This window comes from Mobula birostris, chromosome 2 (assembly GCF_030028105.1).
Source record: "Mobula birostris isolate sMobBir1 chromosome 2, sMobBir1.hap1, whole genome shotgun sequence".
Taxonomy (NCBI): Eukaryota; Metazoa; Chordata; class Chondrichthyes; order Myliobatiformes; family Myliobatidae; genus Mobula; species Mobula birostris.
Window position 1 is genome coordinate 153784340 of NC_092371.1, and position 19599 is coordinate 153803938.

Here is a 19599-nt window from a genome sequence, read left to right on the forward strand (position 1 = left end):
AATGAAGAAAGATCAGGTCAACACTTCAAACATCTCCCCAATTACAGGAGCTTCTGCCTGACCTGCTAAATGTTCACAGCATTCGCTGATTCAGGGATGATTCAGTTCTTTGTCTTCCCGAGTAATATGGGGGGAGAAAAGTAAGACTTAAGGTTTCTGTTGAATGTTTTCTGTTTCCTGGATAATTCTTCCATGTGTGTAAAGCAGATATGTGAGAGAGAATAAGTTATATGGCTGTGGAAATAGGAGAGGCTTTTATGAGAGACAGCATGGACCCAATTGTTCAGGTGGCCTCTTTCATTCTTAAAGTAAGCAATGCCATCGCCAATTTCCTTCAGTCATAACTCTCCACTCAGTCATAACATTGAATGTTTGCATGCTGCTTTGAATTCCAGCTCAAATATTACCACTGACAATGTTCCAAGTTCTAACAATTCTGTTAAGAAATTTCTCCTAATTCCTCACCACACTCTCAGCAGGATGACTCAAATTAGCTGTTCAGTGTTGACACAAATTTGGTTGAACAATACCAGTGATGAATAAAACCCATGTAAGCCTTATCTACAGCTTCCCATATACAGTACTTTCTTATGGGGTAAAATGTGAACTTAAATGCAGACTTTACATGCATTTTCTGCCATGAGCACCAGATCTTCATGCAGCTTTGGAATTGCTTTCCAGTGGAGCAGCTAATTTTGATGTTTAATTCTTGATATGACTGTGCAGCAGGATTTAATAGCTCCGGGTTTGGTTCTACTTCTTGCTGCAAAATGAGGAGCACAGAGCAAATTTTCACTAAATCTCTTCCAACTTGGAATCAGAACATTCATTTAATAGGAAAGTAAGGCACAGAGGCCCAGCTAGGACCATTTAATAATTCACATTTTATTTTAGGAGAGGATTTAATTGGGAATATTATGTGCTCAGCAGACAATCAGATTGAATGGCCTTCTGCTCTTATTTCTTATAATTTTATTTTTTTACTTTGCAAATGTTGTATGGATTTCTAATTCATGATACCTATTCAGATGCAAAGTGGATTTTGTGACTTATACTCATTGGGATACAGCTAATTAAGTATGTGCACAATGGTCATACATTCTTGGACATCACTTGAGTCCATTACAGGAATTATTGCAAGTCAAGATTAAGAATTCACATAGTTATAATTTCCGATAAACTATGCAAATTCTTTGATTTAAAGTAAAGCAAATGGTACTTCCTGTTGAAAGCTATTTATGTTGCTTAAATGAAAAAGTTGGACTTCCAAAGTTTATCCAAGTTAAAGTGCTGTCAACAACAGGATCAGATTCTGAGGTTAACACACAAAATGCCAGAGGAACTCAGCAGGTCAGGCAGCGTCTATGGAGGGAAATAAACAATCAACATTTTGGGATAAAGAAGGTTCTTGGCCCAAAACGTTGACTGTTTACTTCCCTCCATAGATGTTGCATGAACTACTGAGTTCCTCCAGCATTTTGTGTGTATTCCTTAAGATTTCGAGCATCTTTGGAGTCTCTTTGTATCTCTGATAGTCTATGGTTTGTTTTGTTCAGAATAAAATTCATACCAGGACACTACAACTAACTTAGTACAAAATATTTGGCATAGGATAGAGTCCATGGAGATATTCAGCATGAAAAAAAAACCTTCGGACCAACTGTTCCATGCCAATCAAGATGCTCCAACCAAATTAGTCCCATTTGCAGATTTAGTCCATAAACTTCAAAAGCTTTGCAACCCATATACCCGTCCATCTGTCTTTTAATATTTGTTCTTCGCAGCGGTGATTACCTTGAGTTGGTGGACTGGGTCATGTTCAAGGACTTATCTGTTTATCCAAAGAATTGTCACAGACTTTATTAAAACAGTTGTATATGGGAGTGTCCCCACAAAATCATTCAGAGTCTTCCTCAACCAGAAGCCCTGGATGAACCATGAGATCAGCAATGTGCTGAGGGGCAGACCAGAGGCATTCAAGTCCGGTGACCAAGGAAGTTACAAGTGATCTGGGTACAATCTCTGAAAAGCCATCTCAAGAGTGAAGGAGTAATTCCAGACTAAACTTGTGCCAACAGTTGAGGGAGGGCTTGAATGCTATCGCTTCTTATGTTAAAATCAAGCTACATAACTGACATAAGGGCTTTGTTTCCAGATGAGTTCAATGCCTTTCATGCTCGTTTCGACCAACAAAACATGGAGGAACCATCATGAGCTCCCACAGCCCCTGATTATCCTGTGCTTTCAGTGTCTGAGGCCGACGTGCGAGCAGCCTTAAGGAGGGTGAACCCACAGAAAGCATCTAGTCCAGTTGGGGTACCTGGACAAGAACTAAGGTCCTCTGCTAATCTACTGGCTGGACTGTTCACTGATCTCTTTAACCTCTCACTTCAGCAGTCTGAGATCCAACCTGCTTCAAGCATGCTTCAGTTATACTGATGGCTAAGATGTGGTAGCCTGCCTCATGACTATCAACCAGTGGCACTTACATCCACAATGATGAAGTGTTTTGAGAGGTTGGTGATGAAACATATCAACTTGGATTCACTCTAATTTGCCTATCAGAGCAACAACTCCACAGCAGATGCGATTTTGTTGGTTCTTTACTCAACCCTGGAACATTTGGACAGCAAAGATACATATATCACGAAGGTATTTATTGACTACGGCTCGGCATTCAGTACCATCATCCCCTCAAAACTAATGAATGATCTTCAAACCTTGTGCAATTGGATCCTCAAGTTCCACACTTGCAAATCCCAGTCAGTTCTGATTGGCAATATCTCCCCCACAATCTACATCACCGTAAGGCTGTGTGCTTAGCCCCCTGCTCTGCTCACTTTACAGTGTTTGGCTAAGCACAGCTCCAATGCCATATTCAAGTTTGCTGACGACACCACTTTCACAGGCCGAATTAAAGGTGGTGACAAATCAGAATATAGGAGGGAGATTGAAAATCTGGCTGAGTGGTCCCACCACGACAACCTCTGACTTGATGTCATGAAGACCAAGGAGCTGATTATTATCTTCTGGAGGAGGAAACCAGAGGACTATGATCCAATCCTCATCGAAGGATCAGTGGTGGAGAGGGTCAGCAACTTTAAATTCTTCAGAGTTATCATTACAGAGGACCTGTCCTGCATGTAAGTGTAATTACAAAGAACGCATGACAATGCACCTACTTCATTAGGAGTTTGAGAATATTCAATATGACATCTAAATCTTTGATAAACTTCTATTGAAATTTGGTGGAGAGTATGTCGATTGGCTGCATCACAGTCTGGTATGGAAATATCAATGCCTTTAAATGGAAAATCCTACAAAATGTAGTGGATATGGCGCAGTCCATCACGGGTAAAGTTCTTCCCCACATTGAGCACACCAACATGAAATATTGTTGCAGGAATGTAGCAATCATCATCAGGGAACCCCATCACCCAGGACATGCTCTCTTCTCACTGCTGCCATGAGGAGAAGGTACAGGAGCCTCAGAACTCACACCACCAGGTTCAGGATCAGTTATTACCCCTCAACCACCATCTCTTGAATCAAAGGGGATAACTTCACTCAACTTCACTTGCTTCATCATTGAAATGTTTCACAACTTATGAATTCAATTTCAAGGATCCTTCATCTCATGTTCTCAATATTTATTGCTTACTTATTATTATTATTTCTTTCTTCTTTTATTTGCACAGTTTGTTGTCTTTTGCACAGTGGCTGAGCACCCAAGTTAGTGCAGTCTTTCATTGATTCTACAGATGCTGAAAATCTTGAACAAAATCCTTCATAGAAACATCACTGTTTCCTTCCCTCCGTAGATGCTGCTGGACCTGTAGAGTGTTCCAGCATTTCCAGTGTGCCAGTGCAGTAGAAATAAGTATAAAATAACGCAGGCAAAGAAGATTGAAGTGTGAGAACAGCTTTGGCTACATGAAGAGTTCTTTTGGAGGTAATGACCCAACCTTACCAGGAACCATTATTTTGTTTATCATTGTTTCGGACTTCAAATCACCACATTATCTTTGACATTAGGATTCCAGGTCCAATTCTGAAATCCATCTGCAATCCCATCAGAGAGGATGCTCTGTAGCATCCTCACCAGGACCACCAGACTCAAAACAGTTACTTATCCCATGCAGTAAGGCTGATCAGCACCTCCAGCCGCTAACCAACCCCGCCACAACTACCCCTTCTGCAGCCCTGTATCTCTTCCACCAAACAACTACCAGCAACTTCATCCCCACCCCGGTTTTCCTATCACCTTGTGTTTCCCTTTCCTCTCCCCCACCTTTTAAATCTACTCATCTTTTTTTCCTCTAGTCCTGCCAAAGGGTCTCAACCTGAAACGTCAAAAGTACTTTTTTCCAATAAATGCTGCCCAGCCTGCTGACTTCCTTTCTGTGTTGCTTGGATTTCCAGCATCTGCAGATTTTCTCTTGTTTGTGAAATGACCACTACTTTATCATTTCATGTCAGACTCAGCACCTTGTACCCAGCGTCACTCTATATGTGTATAATCAATGTGTGCATATAAGCCACATTAAGTCTTTACATTGGTGTTTTTTTGTAATTACTGTGTTCTTTATCTTGTTGTGTTTTTTGTGCTGCATTGGATTCAGAGTAACAAATACTTAACTGTCCTTTACGCTTGTGCACTGGAAATTACATTGAACAATCCTGAATGTTGGAAACATTTGAAGGAGACCGAGGTACTAACAAAAAGTTACATCCAGAAAAGTTGGAGAATTAAATAAGTACCAAGAATTTAAAATTACGCAGTTGATAAAAGAGTAAGACAGTGGTGTGTGGCAGGGAGCAGCTGTTTTTCCACTGCAGTTCCCTGATCTACAAGTAATCATCAACACAGTGTACTCAGTAAAAGTGTTTGAAAGCAAAATCATCTACTTCTACCAAGCATGTTGGAGTGTTTTTATTTAATTTCTGAACACAGGCAAGGATACAGTATGATATTTTCCTGACAGCTATTGTCATATATTTTCCTGTACCCTTAAGCACCTGTCATTGGTTAGGTGCATCACTAGCCATACAGCTGCTTCAGAAGCTACTCGAGATACATTAATGAGAAAGAAAATGGTGAATATTGCTTGGAGGCAGTGCAGAACCAAGCACAGGAACTGACAGCTGTGAGTTCAATGCTACAGTTCTCTGTCATTTGGGTAAATTTCTAATGATGCACCAAACATTGTGTAGCAGCATTAAATTGTGCATAACTAGTAATGTGTCACAGCCATAGCCTGCATCAATACATATTATTCTGCATAAACAAACTGCAAAATCTATTGCTGACAGACAGAAGTAGTTCTCAGTGAAAATGCAAACTTTTCTGACTTACAAAGGCAACATGAAATTCAAGTGAGCATTTATTTTTTTGTCAGACTTCTGTTGTGAAGGATAGAGTAAAAGAGCTCATCTGCAACAATCAGGTCATCCATTCTAATTTCAACCCCCATTCCCATTCCAACATGTCAGATGATAGCTTCCTCTACTGTCATGGCAAAGCCTCTCTCAGGTTATTAGAGCAACACCTCATTTTCCATCAGTTAGCCTCCCATCTGGTGGCATAAACATCAATTTCTCTAACTTCTGGTAATTTCTTCCCTATCCCCCTCCTTTCTTTTTCCATTCCCCATTCTGCCTCTCCGCTTGCCCCTTTCCTTCTCCTCACCTCCTTCTGGTGCTCCTCCTCCTTCCCTTTCTCCTAAGGCCCACTCTCCTCTCCTATCAGATTGTTCCTTCTTCAGCTCTTTGCCTTTTCCACCCATCACTTCCCAGCTTCTCACTTCACTTTGTGTGTGTTACGAATTCAAACAGCATTCCATATCTCAGAAGCTGTAAAAACAAAATTAAGGTCTCCAACACCCAATTGAAGAATAATGGAGGAATATTTTTGATTGTGTCTTGCCCTATAGAGTGGGGACCATCAGCTTAGCAGGAGAACAATTCTCACAGTTAGGCAAGTGTGGTAAACCATATATATGTTGTAACTGGGTTAACTGTCTGGACGCGCCCCTCTGCTGACTGCCCCTGTGGCTCCTCCCACAGGTTCCTGAATAAAGGTGATTCCGCCTTGCCCCTCCCCCTCAGTCTGGGGGCAGACACTTAGCATGGAGGTCGTATTGTACAGCGAATAAAAGCCTTTCAGTATTTTACCCAACCTCAGTCTTTTGGAGTTGTTGAAGGTGCTTCAGCAAGGTGCAACAAAACAGCAAATGTGTCGGGTTGGTAGTGTGCTTGCTGCTGTGGCGGAAGACTTAGTTGTTCAGTCCCACTTCAGAGGTTTGAGTGTGAAAACTCTACGGTGTTACTGTGTTGAAGGCATTGCAGTTGCTGTCTTTTAGATCCATCTCTGACATTGCTATAAATAATCCCATGGGTTATTTCACAGAACCACAGAGAAGGGTACCAATATTTTTCTCACTCACCATAGCTAAAATAAGTTATAGAGTCAATATCACTTGATTGCTGTGTGCATCTGGACTGCCACAACCTTATCCAACAACAGTGGGTAAACTTTACAAAGCACAGGATTCAGCATAAGTTGCTTTGGAATATCCTGAGCTCGTGAAAGATATTATATGAAATTAAATTCACTTAAGTTTGCAGCTTCTGCATCTCATTGAAACCTATCAGATATTGAAAGGCCTAGATGGAGTGATGTGGAGCAGTTGTTTCTTATAGTGGGGGAGTCTAGGACCAGAGGCACAGCCTCAGAATATTGGGAAATCCCTTTAGAACAGAGATGAGGAGGAATTTCTTTAGCCAGAGGTAGTGAATCTATGGAATTCATTGCCACAGATGTCTGTGGAGGCCATTTCATTGGATATACTTAAAGTAGAGGCCGATAGGTTTTTAATTAGTAAGGGCATCAAAGGTAATGGGGTTGAGAGGAATAATAAATCAGCAATGGTGGAATGGTGGAGTAGACCCAATGGGCCGAATGGCTTAATTCTGCTCCAATGCCTTATGGTCTTCTGGAAGCAGCAAACCACTTAATTCAGTGATACTGTAATTCTATCATTTGTCTCCAACTGTATTATGGCTCCAAATCCAAGCTGCTTCTATTTATCCTTGGTTCAGGGTTGATCTTCTTTCCATTAATCGTTCTGGCACAGATAAATACAGAGATGTATATGATGAGATGCATTCTGGAGTGCCTGTCCTGCATGAGCAATCAGCTGTAACCCTTCCCCAAACTTGCAGATGACTTACAGCAGCAACCCTGAGAGCAATTTCGTATGCATGGTAGGTGACACTTGCAGTCCCATTACTTTAATGAAATGGAACAGATTGCTGAAATATTTCAACTTTAGCTGAACCATCCTGAATCACAGACTGGAGATGTTCACGCTTTTCTAAGTAACAAATGTCATATTTTCCTATTCGTTTCCTATTTTTTCCACAAATTCACTGTGCTTGATACATAACATAATCTCTGTAATGATAAACCAGACAATTCTGTCACAGGTACCGATAGGTTATTTTGCACACAATTCAACAGTGCCATTACGTACCTGCATATGTATTTATATCATAAATGAAAGTCTTCCATTTTAGCACAGATGGTGGATTAATACCACAAAACTTAGAATACGGGGAGAGCAGTTAATATCTTGAACATCATGCAGTAGTAACCCCAATGCTGGTCAATAAGATAAGACCAGATCATTAGGATATGGAATGCCTGATGTGTTAACATTGTATTCTTATTTCCATTTTGCTGTTTAATTGCCTTTACCTGAACCATAAGATTTTACTGTATGTTTCAATGTTTTAATGTGCATGTAACAAATAAAGCTAATCTTCAATCTTTGTATTTTGGGTTCATGCTCTCTACTAGGTTAGCTAGATTGCTGTGTACCATTCAGAGCACCACATATGATGAAGATTTCTAAGTCCTCAAAGTGGATGCAGGAAGGATTTACCAGAATGGGAGTAGGTCTGCTGTTATGCAGCAAAATTACTGAATTATTCATGAAGGCAGAGTGAGCTCGGGAGAAACTTAATAAAGATGTTAAAAACCATGAAGGCTTGTGACAAAGTAAAAAAAGGAAAAAATAGCTTCTAGTGGTAGAAAGTTTGTATGACAGACAGCACAGATTTAAGTTTAATGGCAATAGAGAAATAAACAGCAAATGTCAAAAACATGTTGGTGTGATTCTGGATTCACAGTCACAAAGACTGGCAAAATGCAAATGTGATAGTAAATTTACAAAGAGAATTTGATAAATAAAGGGGATTAAATTTTTGGTTCATAGGGAATGAGCAGTGAAATTAGATAACATTTTCAAAAAATTAGTTAAGTATCTTCTTTTTGTGATGTACTTGAAAGCTGATAGATGGAAGTCGCCAACAGTCAAAACAAAATATTTGTTCTTAATTGTGGTAAAAGACTTCGACTGTCTTCTACCACAATGTACAAAGATCATACCTTTTGGCAAACTCAGTTTATACAGGTATACTAACACTTGCATGCACTACTTTTTAAAAGAAAACAAATTTGTACAAATCATCAACTATTTACACCTTTGTTATAAGATATGTTAAATGCTTAAATAAGTAGAAGTTCAACTTATAATGAAATCAGTCTACTAATCTTCTTGACTGTCAACTGTCTGAAAGAAATAACATCCCAAGAGGCCCTAGTAGTTCCTTTGGTTGTGACCAGAAAGTCAACAACACACAATGGAAAAATATCCTGTTTCAAAGTCATTGTCTACTTCTCATAAAGTAGACATGAGAGCACAGTCAGTGTAGTACTGTGCTTTGATGCACAGCAATCAATCAAGAGAGAAGTTCATCATTGCTGTTGTATAGGTATCAATGCTGAAATGGTGAATTGTAGTCCCAAAATTGCCACCAACAGATTTATGGTCCCATGAAATGGAACCTTCTGAAACTGGGAAATTCAAAGTAAAGAACCTCAAAGCTATTTTTCAATCTGTGAATAGATAGTAATCACTGCACCACCCCATGGCTGGAGCTATGCAAATCAAAATCAAATCAAGTTTAATTATTATTCACCCCATACATGGATACAGCCGAACGAAACAATGTTTCCTCTAGGGTAAGCGTGCAAAACCTAAACAATACATTCAAAATAGCGAGCGAAACAAAAACATAGTCATGCTGAAAATCATATAAAATAACAGTTGTATTTTTTCTGCAAGTTATAATAGGCACAAGAAACTGCAGAGAATTGTGGACAGAGCTGAGCACAGGGTCCCTTCCATGGACTTTACACTTCTCAATGCACCGGTAAGGCAGCCAAACATAATCAAAGCTCCACCCACCCTGGATATCCTTTCATCTGCCTGGTCACATCACGCAGAAGACAAAAAAACCTGAAATCACATACCATCAAGCTCAAGGACAGCTTTTATCCCGCTGTTATAAGACTATTGAACAGTTCCCCACTACAGTAAGATGGATTCTTGACCTCACAATGTGCTTTATGACCCTTACATCTTATCTTACACCCTTACATCTCTACCTGCACTGCACTTCTCCTGTAACCACAACACTTTATTCTATATTCTTCTATTGGTTTAGCTTGCACTACCTCAATACGGGGATATAATGAAGTGATCTGCATGAAGGGTATACGAGCAAGCTTTTCATTGTATCTTTTGTACATTTGACAATAATAAACTAATTTACTGATTAATCAACTATTGCTTCTCAAATGTTTTCAACATGTTCAAAATTTGGCATCAGATTTCTGAAAACCACTATTCTTCAGATACACAGCCAAGCACTTCCTAGCTCTGAACTGCAACAACGCTTTCTCTGGACTACAGCAAACTACATATATCAGTTACAGTATTAAGTTTTCTACAACTCCATCCATGTTTCTTTGCTAAAATTGAAAAGACCACAGCACATAAGGTTAATGCAAACAAAACTCCTGTTTGCTTAGTTTGCAATGCTGTTTTTCACAAATCAAACCACACTCTGTGCTGCAAGTCACTAAGATGTATCACACTGTGCATCATCTGAGCATTACTCAGTCTGAGGTCTGTTTCATCAGACCCCCTTTTGGTAAACTTGGATGAACAAGCCACAAACAGAACCATTTTTAAATCCCTGATGTAGACTGTAATCATAACATCTTAAATTCAGTTCTCAGACTCAGTAATATTCTTGACCATGGTTCAGAGCACAGAGGAAAAACACCCTTCAGTTTGCTGCAAAATTGACATTAGTAAAGCCAATAATATTCTCAACACATTTGATATTCCATGATATGATATTCTCTTTGTATACAGTTATAATAGGAAGCAATTAATATAATAGATGAATAAGCCATCTATTTCATATTAGAGTTTTCACGAGACCAGGTTCTTCTCGTGATGTTGATGACAGAATGGAAGCTTTTCACAGAAATCTAATTCTGTTGCCCTGGTCTTGGAAAAATGCCATTGTGAAATGAGCAATGCATAATGATAGTGATACTGATGTCAGTTGTTTTCTCAGTGAAAGCAGCTAGCTCAGGAAAGGTGTAGGGTAGGGATGGATGCCTCGCTTTGGAGCAGCTCAGGGTGGTGTTCTGTGAACACCAATGCATTATATATTATTAATGTGTAATCATGAGTTTCATATTCATCTTTAGAAATTTTTTTTTTTTTTACTCAGAGCAAGTTTATTTTTTTTCCAGTCTTGTTAGTGCACCAACTAGCATTTAAAAGCTATGGGGTCTCAAGTGCCTCATGTTTTTACTCAGAACCTACAGGTTTTTATTGAGATAATGTGTGTATTCATTGACATTATTCACTATATTTTGACAATATTTTGTCTCATTGTCAGAAAAGAGTTTGATTTATTAAAACAATATTGACTGCAAGAACAAGGACAGTGCCATATTCTAGACAAATCTTTTTTACATGAAGATCTGTATTTGTACAATGTTTTGCATAATTTAGGATGCCCTAAAGCACTATACATTCACTGATAATTGATTTAAAACAGTTTTATTGTTGTTGAATCCTGATGCTTTTGCTATCCAGGAGTTCTTTGGAGGTTAAGGATTATGTATAAAACTTGTTGCCTACAATCATTTTATTAAGTGTTACAATAACGAAGAATTGAAAGGAAGAAGGGTGGCAAGAAACAAAGGGAAAAAAGAAAACAGACAAAGGAAGGACAAGGTAAAAGAAAGATTCAAAGTAGTGTGGTCTTCTTATACCAGACTACTGGTAATGGAAAATTCCACTGTTATTCCATAGATGGCAGTTAACTAATTAAATAAGTTAAAATCAAATAAATAATAAATATCAATGCAAATAATGTGACACCCACCACAGAAATAAAGCTTCCAGAAAACTACAGATTCAACTGTAACCACTGAGATTACATAAAAACACAAGCAAGCATAGGTAACCTGATAGAGGTGTACAAGATGATGAGAGGCATTGAGCATGTGGGTAGTCAGAGACTTTTCCCCAGAGCTGAAATGGCTAGCATGACAGGGCACAGTATTAAACTGCTTAGAAGTAGGTACAGAGGAGATGTCAGGGATAAGTTTCTTACACAGAGCGTGGTGAGTGCGTGGAATGGGCTGCCGGTGATGGCGGTGGAGGCGGAAACGATAGGGTCTTTTAAGAGACTCCTGGACAAGTACATGGAGCTCAGAAAAATAGAGGTCTATGGGTAACCCTAGGTAATTTCTATGGTAAGGACATGTTCGGCACAGCTTTGTGGGCCGAGGGGCCTGCATTGTGCTGTAGGTTTTTTGTGTTTCCGTTTCTATGAATGTTAAACTACAAGCAAAGTAACAATTAGTCAACCCAATCCAACATTGTCATGTAGGAAATATTGCAGCAGGTTCATACAGATAACTTTGTTGTAATGATTACATTATCAACTTATAGGTGATTCTTGAGAGGTAAACACTGAGCAGAACAAATGAAATAACACCATCACTCCTTTGAATCAATTTCATGGAATCATTTACAAGTTCCTTGAAAGTAGTATCACAGGTAGGCAGGTGGTGAAGAAGGTGTTCAGCACGTTAGCTTTCATCAGTCAGCACATTAGGTGTAGGAGTTGGGACATTAAGATGCTGATGAGGGGACATTTGGGATATTGTGTTTAGTTTTTGCCTTGCTCTATAGAAAAGATGTGATTAAGCTGGAAAGAGTGCAAATGAGATCTACAAAGACCTTGCTGAGGTTCATGGGACTGACATGGAGAGAAGTTGAGCAGGCTGGGACTTTATTGGAGTATAGGAAACTGAAAATTCAACCTACATAAGTGTATAAAATCAAGAGGAGCATAAAATGTCTTCTCTCAGAGGCTTGTGACTCTTTGGAACACTCTTCCTCAAAGGGCTGAGGAAGCAAAGTCCTTGAGTATTTTTAAGTCAAACATACAGAAACTTAATAAACAAAGGGGTGAAGGTTATCAGGAATAGAGAGATATGTAGAGCATTACAATCAAGTCATCTAAAATCTTGTTAAATAGTTCAAAGCAGGCTTGAAGAACCAAAAGTTGCATCCCACTACTCATAAATCCTTATGTCTGTGAGATCAAGGAATTGTGAAATCTAAATCCAATGTTTAACTGAAAATAGAAGAAATATTTGCCCGGGATGAAAATCTTTTGTAGGGTTTCACCAAAACACAGGAAGGCAGAGTAGTTCAACTAGTAGAAGATCTGAATCACAACACCAGAGATTTGGGATCCACCCAGACATCAGATGCTGTGGTGTAGACTCTTCTCGTTCACTGTATCTGCATCAGTTATCCTTGGGTGCTCCAATTTCCACCCACATCCCAAAGACATGTAGGTTGGACACTATGAATAGCTCCTCATGCAAACGGTAGTGGGATGAGCTCTGGGAAGAGCTGATAGAAATGTGCAGAGAAAAAAAAGACAGAATTCATGTACGATTAGCGTAAATGGGTGTTTGGTGGTTGATGTGGACTCAGTAGACAGAAGGGTCTGTTTCCATATTGTATTGGAATTGGAATTTGAGTTAGAATTGGAATTGGTTTATCATTGTATATTATGAAAAGTTTGTCTTACATGCTGTTCATATACTGTAGTTCAGATCATTACATGGTGCATTGAGATAGAACAAGGTAAAATGATAACAATAGAGAATGAAGTGTAACAGCTACAGAGAAAATGCAGTGCAAGGAAACAATAGGGTGCAAGATCACAACAAATTAGATTTTGAGGACAAGATTCCAACTTATAATAATAGTCTTCAAAGGGCAGGATAAGAGCTGTCCTCGAGCTTTGTCGTGTGTGCCCTCAGACATTTGTATCTTCTGCCTGATGAAATAGATGAAAAGGCGTCCAGGATGGTGGGGTCTTTGATTATGCTGCCTTCTTTATTGATGCAGCAAGAGGTATAGACAGAGACCATCTCTAAAGCATATCTCTTTATGACCTTTCATGTAATTTAATCAAAGTCTCTTGAGGAAAACAGTAAAAGCTCAATGTGAGAGCTGATAAATGCAACAAGTTTTAGGACAATGTGAGAAACAATTTGAAAGAAAGTGTTGAATGTTGAGAAGGAGCCTGTAAGACTGAGATTTGACAATGCCTCTGCTCCTCCATTTTGAATAGTGTACCCCACTAAAGAGAAAGGAAGCATGGTCAATGATCCAGGTCCCATTCATGGCCTCTGGAGTTAATGGATTCATTCATTAGGATCAGGTAATGAACTTGCAGTTTACGGGAAAGCAGTTCCTATCCTCAGAGGTTGCAGCAGGTCACTCATGTGAATAGATCCAATAAACCTTCCGAAGCTCCTTTGTATCTGAACTGCAAAGACAACAGTGACCTGTTCTTCATTGCTCACAGCTATCAGAAAAAAAGATCAACCAATGAGACAGGAAGGAATAAGTTTGCAGCCACCAGGGTACAAATGCTTGAGAAATGGTGTTTTTTCACTGCAAGTGGAATTAGTTTGAATGGAAGGAATTCAGTGCATTTAAATGTAGTAATAAGCGCTGATATCCATTTCAGCTTATGCTGCTGTTTTCCTTAGTTCAAGTTACATGAAACTTAATATTAGAGTAATAACATCACAGAACACTACAACAAAGAAACAGCCCCTTAGGTCCATCAAGTCCATTCTGCCTAGTCCCATTATTGTAGCGTGGATGAAATTACCGGAGAGACAGAGTCACTGGTAGATACAAAGCAGCTTCTTTATTCGACACAAGGTACAGTAGGCATCTTACGGGCGGAGACGTTTTCCGCAGAAAGGTCTGCTAGCTAAAATGTGGGCTCGATATTTATATGCTAAACACAAAGGCAATCGCTACTTAAAAAGTTACAGACAATGCTTCCTTTTGAAGTTACATACAAACATCACACCTTCAGATTTCATCCTTTCCTTCTGACGCCAACATGTCTGGGTTGGTATCCACAGCCTTTAGTTCAATCTACAATACATTTATTTGGCATTTTACGTGCTAACATAGAAGTCAATTAATATCTATAATGTATAGATAAGACTGTCTTCGAAACTACAGCATCAGGCACCAGAAGCATCTGGTATTTACACCTTTTAGGAAGCCCATTGTGGTGGGCTCAATCCACAGTCCTTTGTCAAACAGTTAAAATAGAAGTCTGATGGCCAAAGTCATTTAAGTGTTAACAAATCATCTACCCAAAAAGTAATCCACTCTAACACCACCAAGCTGCTCTTGCATCATAGCTCTCCATACCCCTCCCATTCAAGTTCTTTAAACTTCTCTTAAATGTTGCAGCTGAACCTGCACCCACCACTTCCACTGGCATCTCATTCTACACTTGCACCACACTCTAAGTGAAGAAGTTCCTCCACAGGTTTCCCTTAAAATAAGACCTCTAGTTCTAGTCTCACCCAACCTCAATGGAAAAGGACTGTTTGCATTTACCCTATTTCTACCCCTCAGAGTTTTTTCAACCTCTTTTAAATCTTCCCTCATTTTCCTACACTCCAGGGAGTAAAGTTCTAACCTATTCAACCTTTCTACAAAGTATATCTCAGGTCCTCTAATCCTGGCAGCATCCTTGTAAATTTTCTCTGCACTTTTTCAATGTTATTAATATCTTACCTGGAGGTAGTAGACCAGAACTGCACAAAATACTTCAAATTTAGCCTGTCAAATTAGACATAACATCCCAACTCCATTGTTGATGTGAAGGCCAATGTGCCAAAATTTTTCTTTATGACCCTGTCTACCTGTGATGCCACTTTTAAGGAATATTGGATCTGTATTCCCAGATATGCTGTTCTATCACACTACTCAGTGCCCTGTCACTCACTGTGTATGTCCTACCCAGGTTTGTCCTCCCAAAGTGCAACACCTCACACTTGATGGCATTAAATTTCATCTGCCATTCTCCAGCCCATTTTATCTGTTGGTCCAGATCCCACTGCAAGATTTAATAGCCTTCCTCACTGTCCACCTCACCTCCCCACTCTTGATGACATCTGCAAATTTGCTGATACAGTTTACTAAGTGATCATCCAGATCATTTATATACAGTAGGTGACAAACAACAATGGATCCAACACTGATCCCTGTGGCACACCACCAGTCACTGGCCTCCAGTCAGAGAGGTAGCCATCTACTGCTATTATCTGGCTTGCCCTGTGAAACCGATGCTGAATCCAATTTACTAACTCCCCCTGAATGGCAAACAACTGAAACTTCTTGACCAGCCTCCCATGCGGGAGTTATCAAAGACCTTACTAAAGTCCATGCAGACAATGTCCACTGCCTTTCCTTCATCAACTTAAATTACCAGCGGTAGTTGGCTGTCCAGTCCTGGTGTCTGTGGTGTCAACGCGGCAGAACTAAATATTTTTAACTCTGAATTCACCATTCTATTTTCAAAGTGCAATCAATTCACAATTCATTATGCATTTGTTGTCATGAAGCTTTCCACACTATTTATAACAGATTTTTTTGTTTCTTTCCTTTAATCTTCTGTCTTGCATGCACTCAGTCACATAGTACAGCATTTTTATCTGTGCTTCGGTAGTCATACAATGGCTCACTTAAGAGACTTATCATTTGTGCACAAACTGATGCAGTATCTGCCAGATACATTTGAACAAAGATGACTCTGTACCCAACCTATGCACTTTCCACCTGAGAATTGGGAGGGATTGGAGTTACTCGGTAATGATCAATGTCACAGTGATATGAACGCACTGTGTTTAATGTAGGAAGCTCTCAACTTGAACTGAATATATACTATTTACTTTGACCTCATCCTGCAGAGAGATGGTGCTTTTTAAATGTTTTTAAACAACACAAAAATATCAGTGCGTATTTGTTCATCCCATTATTGTAAGATAATCAACAGGAACCCATTGTAAACTATCAGTACAAAATGAGCACTTTGATTGCATTAAGCAAAGATCCATACAAGAGACCATTGGAAGAGTAGATTATTGACAGTGTATTAACATCCAGGTTTCATTATCACGCAGAACAGCGCAAAAGACTAACATTTTCTTCAGCTATCTTTCATTGTATGTAGAAATGACTCCACAGCAACTCTTCTCATGATGTATTTTATTTTGGAAACAGTTCCGTTAGAATGCACATGAATATACAGGCTGGAAAGCAACAGGGGCAAATAAAAATGTGAACAAAAACCTTTCATTACAAAGAATAGATTATCAGAAATGATTGCTACATCACATGCACAGTACAAAATAAACAGATAGTGGTTTTGGAGTCAGCTGAACATTTGGAAGATTCTAAACACAAGAGATTCTGCAAATGCTGGAAATTCAGAGTAACAAACATAAAATGCTGGAAGAACTCACAGGTCAGGCAGTACTGATGGAGAAGAATAAACAATTGACGTTTTGGGCCAAGAACTTTCATCAGGACATTTGATGAAGATGAAGTCTGAAATGTTGACTGTTTATTGCTTTTCATAGATGCTGCCTGACCTGCTGAGTTCCTTCAGCATTCTGTGTGTGTTATTCAGAAGAATTGTTTCTTAGTATTGAAATAAGACATCTGGGGGAAGACTTTTCCACACAACTACATTCTTAGATAACTTCATGACTAATCTTTTGGTCATGGAAAGGATTTTGCAAAATTGGAGGCTTAAAAACCATAAAAAATATAAAAAATAACTCAAAATACTATACATTTTGCTGCAACTTCTCTGAGGGTGCTGGCAGATTAAATCAAAGTAGCCACTCCATGCTTCTGATAATGGCTCTTTAACTTGAAGTGTTAACCTTCCTTCAACTTACACTAATGCTGACTCACTTGCTGAGAGATACAACATTTTTTCCATTTTTAGTCCATGTGCTGGACTCTAACGAAAGCCAAAAACACAACCAGAATCTATGAGATAATACTCAGGTTGTTTGCCTTTACCATCTTGATTTAATTTCACAAACTTACAAAAAAAATGAACAAAGCCAAGCTGCTGAGAGTTGATTAATAATTAAACATGAAGGAGAGATAAGGGTTCCTTTCTCAGGTCACGAGAATTTGAAGTTGCCACTGAAGTATCTTTTTATTAAGACTAACTCAACCTATGGCAGATTAATTCATTAGATATTTCTTCCTTATTTGGATCTGACTGAATAGAAATAAGATTCTTTTTAATTGGAGAATGAGCATTCAGCAAAGGGGAAAATAATCTACGTCATGAGTACATTAAAGCTGCTGAGGCTGTTCTGTTAGGAAGGCATCAGGACCCACGATTATTTATATCCACATTTGCATAGGTCAACGTCTCTTTTGCATTTGTGCCTGTAGATTTCATTCCTTCTTCTGCTTATTTACTCATCTTCTAATACTGCCATTGCTTAAATCAACAGACAGAATAATCTTTGGCTACATGCACACCCGGTGGTGTCTCTTATACAACAAAACAGTAGGAGGATTCTGGATGATGCCTGAAGACCTGTCAACTTCTATCACCCAATGCACAAGCCATTGAGTATATTAACTTGGAGGCCAAGTCATTGGGTATATTTAAAGTGGAGGGTGATAGGGTCTTGATTAGTAAGGGCATCAAAGGTTACAGGAAGAAGACTGGAGAATGAGGTTGAAAGGGAAAATATCACCAGCAATAGAATGGTGGAGCAGGCTCGATAGGCCAAATGGCTTAATTCTACTGCTATGTCTCATGGTCTTTTGGTCTTATAATACCAAATTCTGAAAACAAGATAATAAAAATGATATTTTACCTCTGAAAGAACTATTCTGTGCTATTACCTTCTTCCATCATACAAAGCCAGGATTTGCAAATAAAATTAATAAGGGAAGGTAAATAATTTTTATGGTGCAGAAGCAATCACACAGTTGCATCTCTCTTCTTGACATACATTTGTGGCATTATCAATTTCACCTTTCAGAACTAAGTTCCCTTCACAGCAAGAAACAACAGCAAATCCATTGACTTCTCTGCAACATTTATCAATGTTTTCTCCGCAGGCAAGCAGAAAAAATGTGAATCCATGGGAGGGGATGGTTGTAGGCATTACCTCTCTTTTCTGACTTTTGTCTTTATCGGATTCTTACTTGCAATCTACTGAAAAGTTTGCCCAGCTAAGTATCAGGCAACCTTGGGGCTTGTTCTCCTGGAGTTGCAGGCACTAAACAAATCTAGATTCCTATTGTATTCCATGATATACTTTTGAAATGCACAGCACCTCAACCAAGTGTGTACGGTATATGTAATAAAATCCTCAGGTTTACGAAGATCATACAGCAATGTCTGCATCCAACCTCATTTAAACTGGAAAATGGCTCTACTACAAATACATATTAAAAATATATGACCATTCATTATGGATGAATTATATAAAAATTGAATTAAGGTGCTGTTCTGCTTATTGCCACAAAACATTATAACTTAGAGTAATTATTTAGCACTGGAATATAAATTGAGAGTTCTTCAGGCAAATACAAAATACAAACCTTACTCAGAGATCCCAGCTATTGTTAATCCAACTGCATTCCTCTTGGGGTCCAGAGGCAGATCATCAGTTACACTGAGAAGTCCGCCCACTGAGCCTGCTCTATACAGAGAGGTGATGCTTAGTCAGTCAATGCTGAGACTGACAGATATTTGAGCACAAAGGGCATTAAGGGGTATGGGGATCAGGCAACGACATAGGTGTACAAAATATTTTTGCTCAAGATCAGAACTGGCCAGATGGTCCATATGAACATAGAACTCAGAACACTAAAACACTTTACAGGCCGTTGGGCCCACGATGTTGTGCCGATCTTTTAACCTACTCTAAGGTCAATTTAACGTTTCATTCCTACATAGCCCTCCATTTCCCTTTCATCCATGTGCCTATCTGAGAGTTTCTGAAATATCCCTAATTCATCTGCCTCTACCATCACCCATGGCAGGGTGTTCCACACACTCTTCACTCTGTGTTTAAAAAATTCCTCTGAGATCATCCTTACACTTTCTTCCAATCACCTTAAAATTATACCCCATGGTATTAACCATTTCTGCACCGGAAAAAGTCTCTGGCTATCCAATTGATCTATGCTTCTTATCATCTTGTACATCTCTAGCAAGTTATCCTCCTTCACTTCAAAGAAAAAAAGCCCTAAATCGCTCAACGTATCC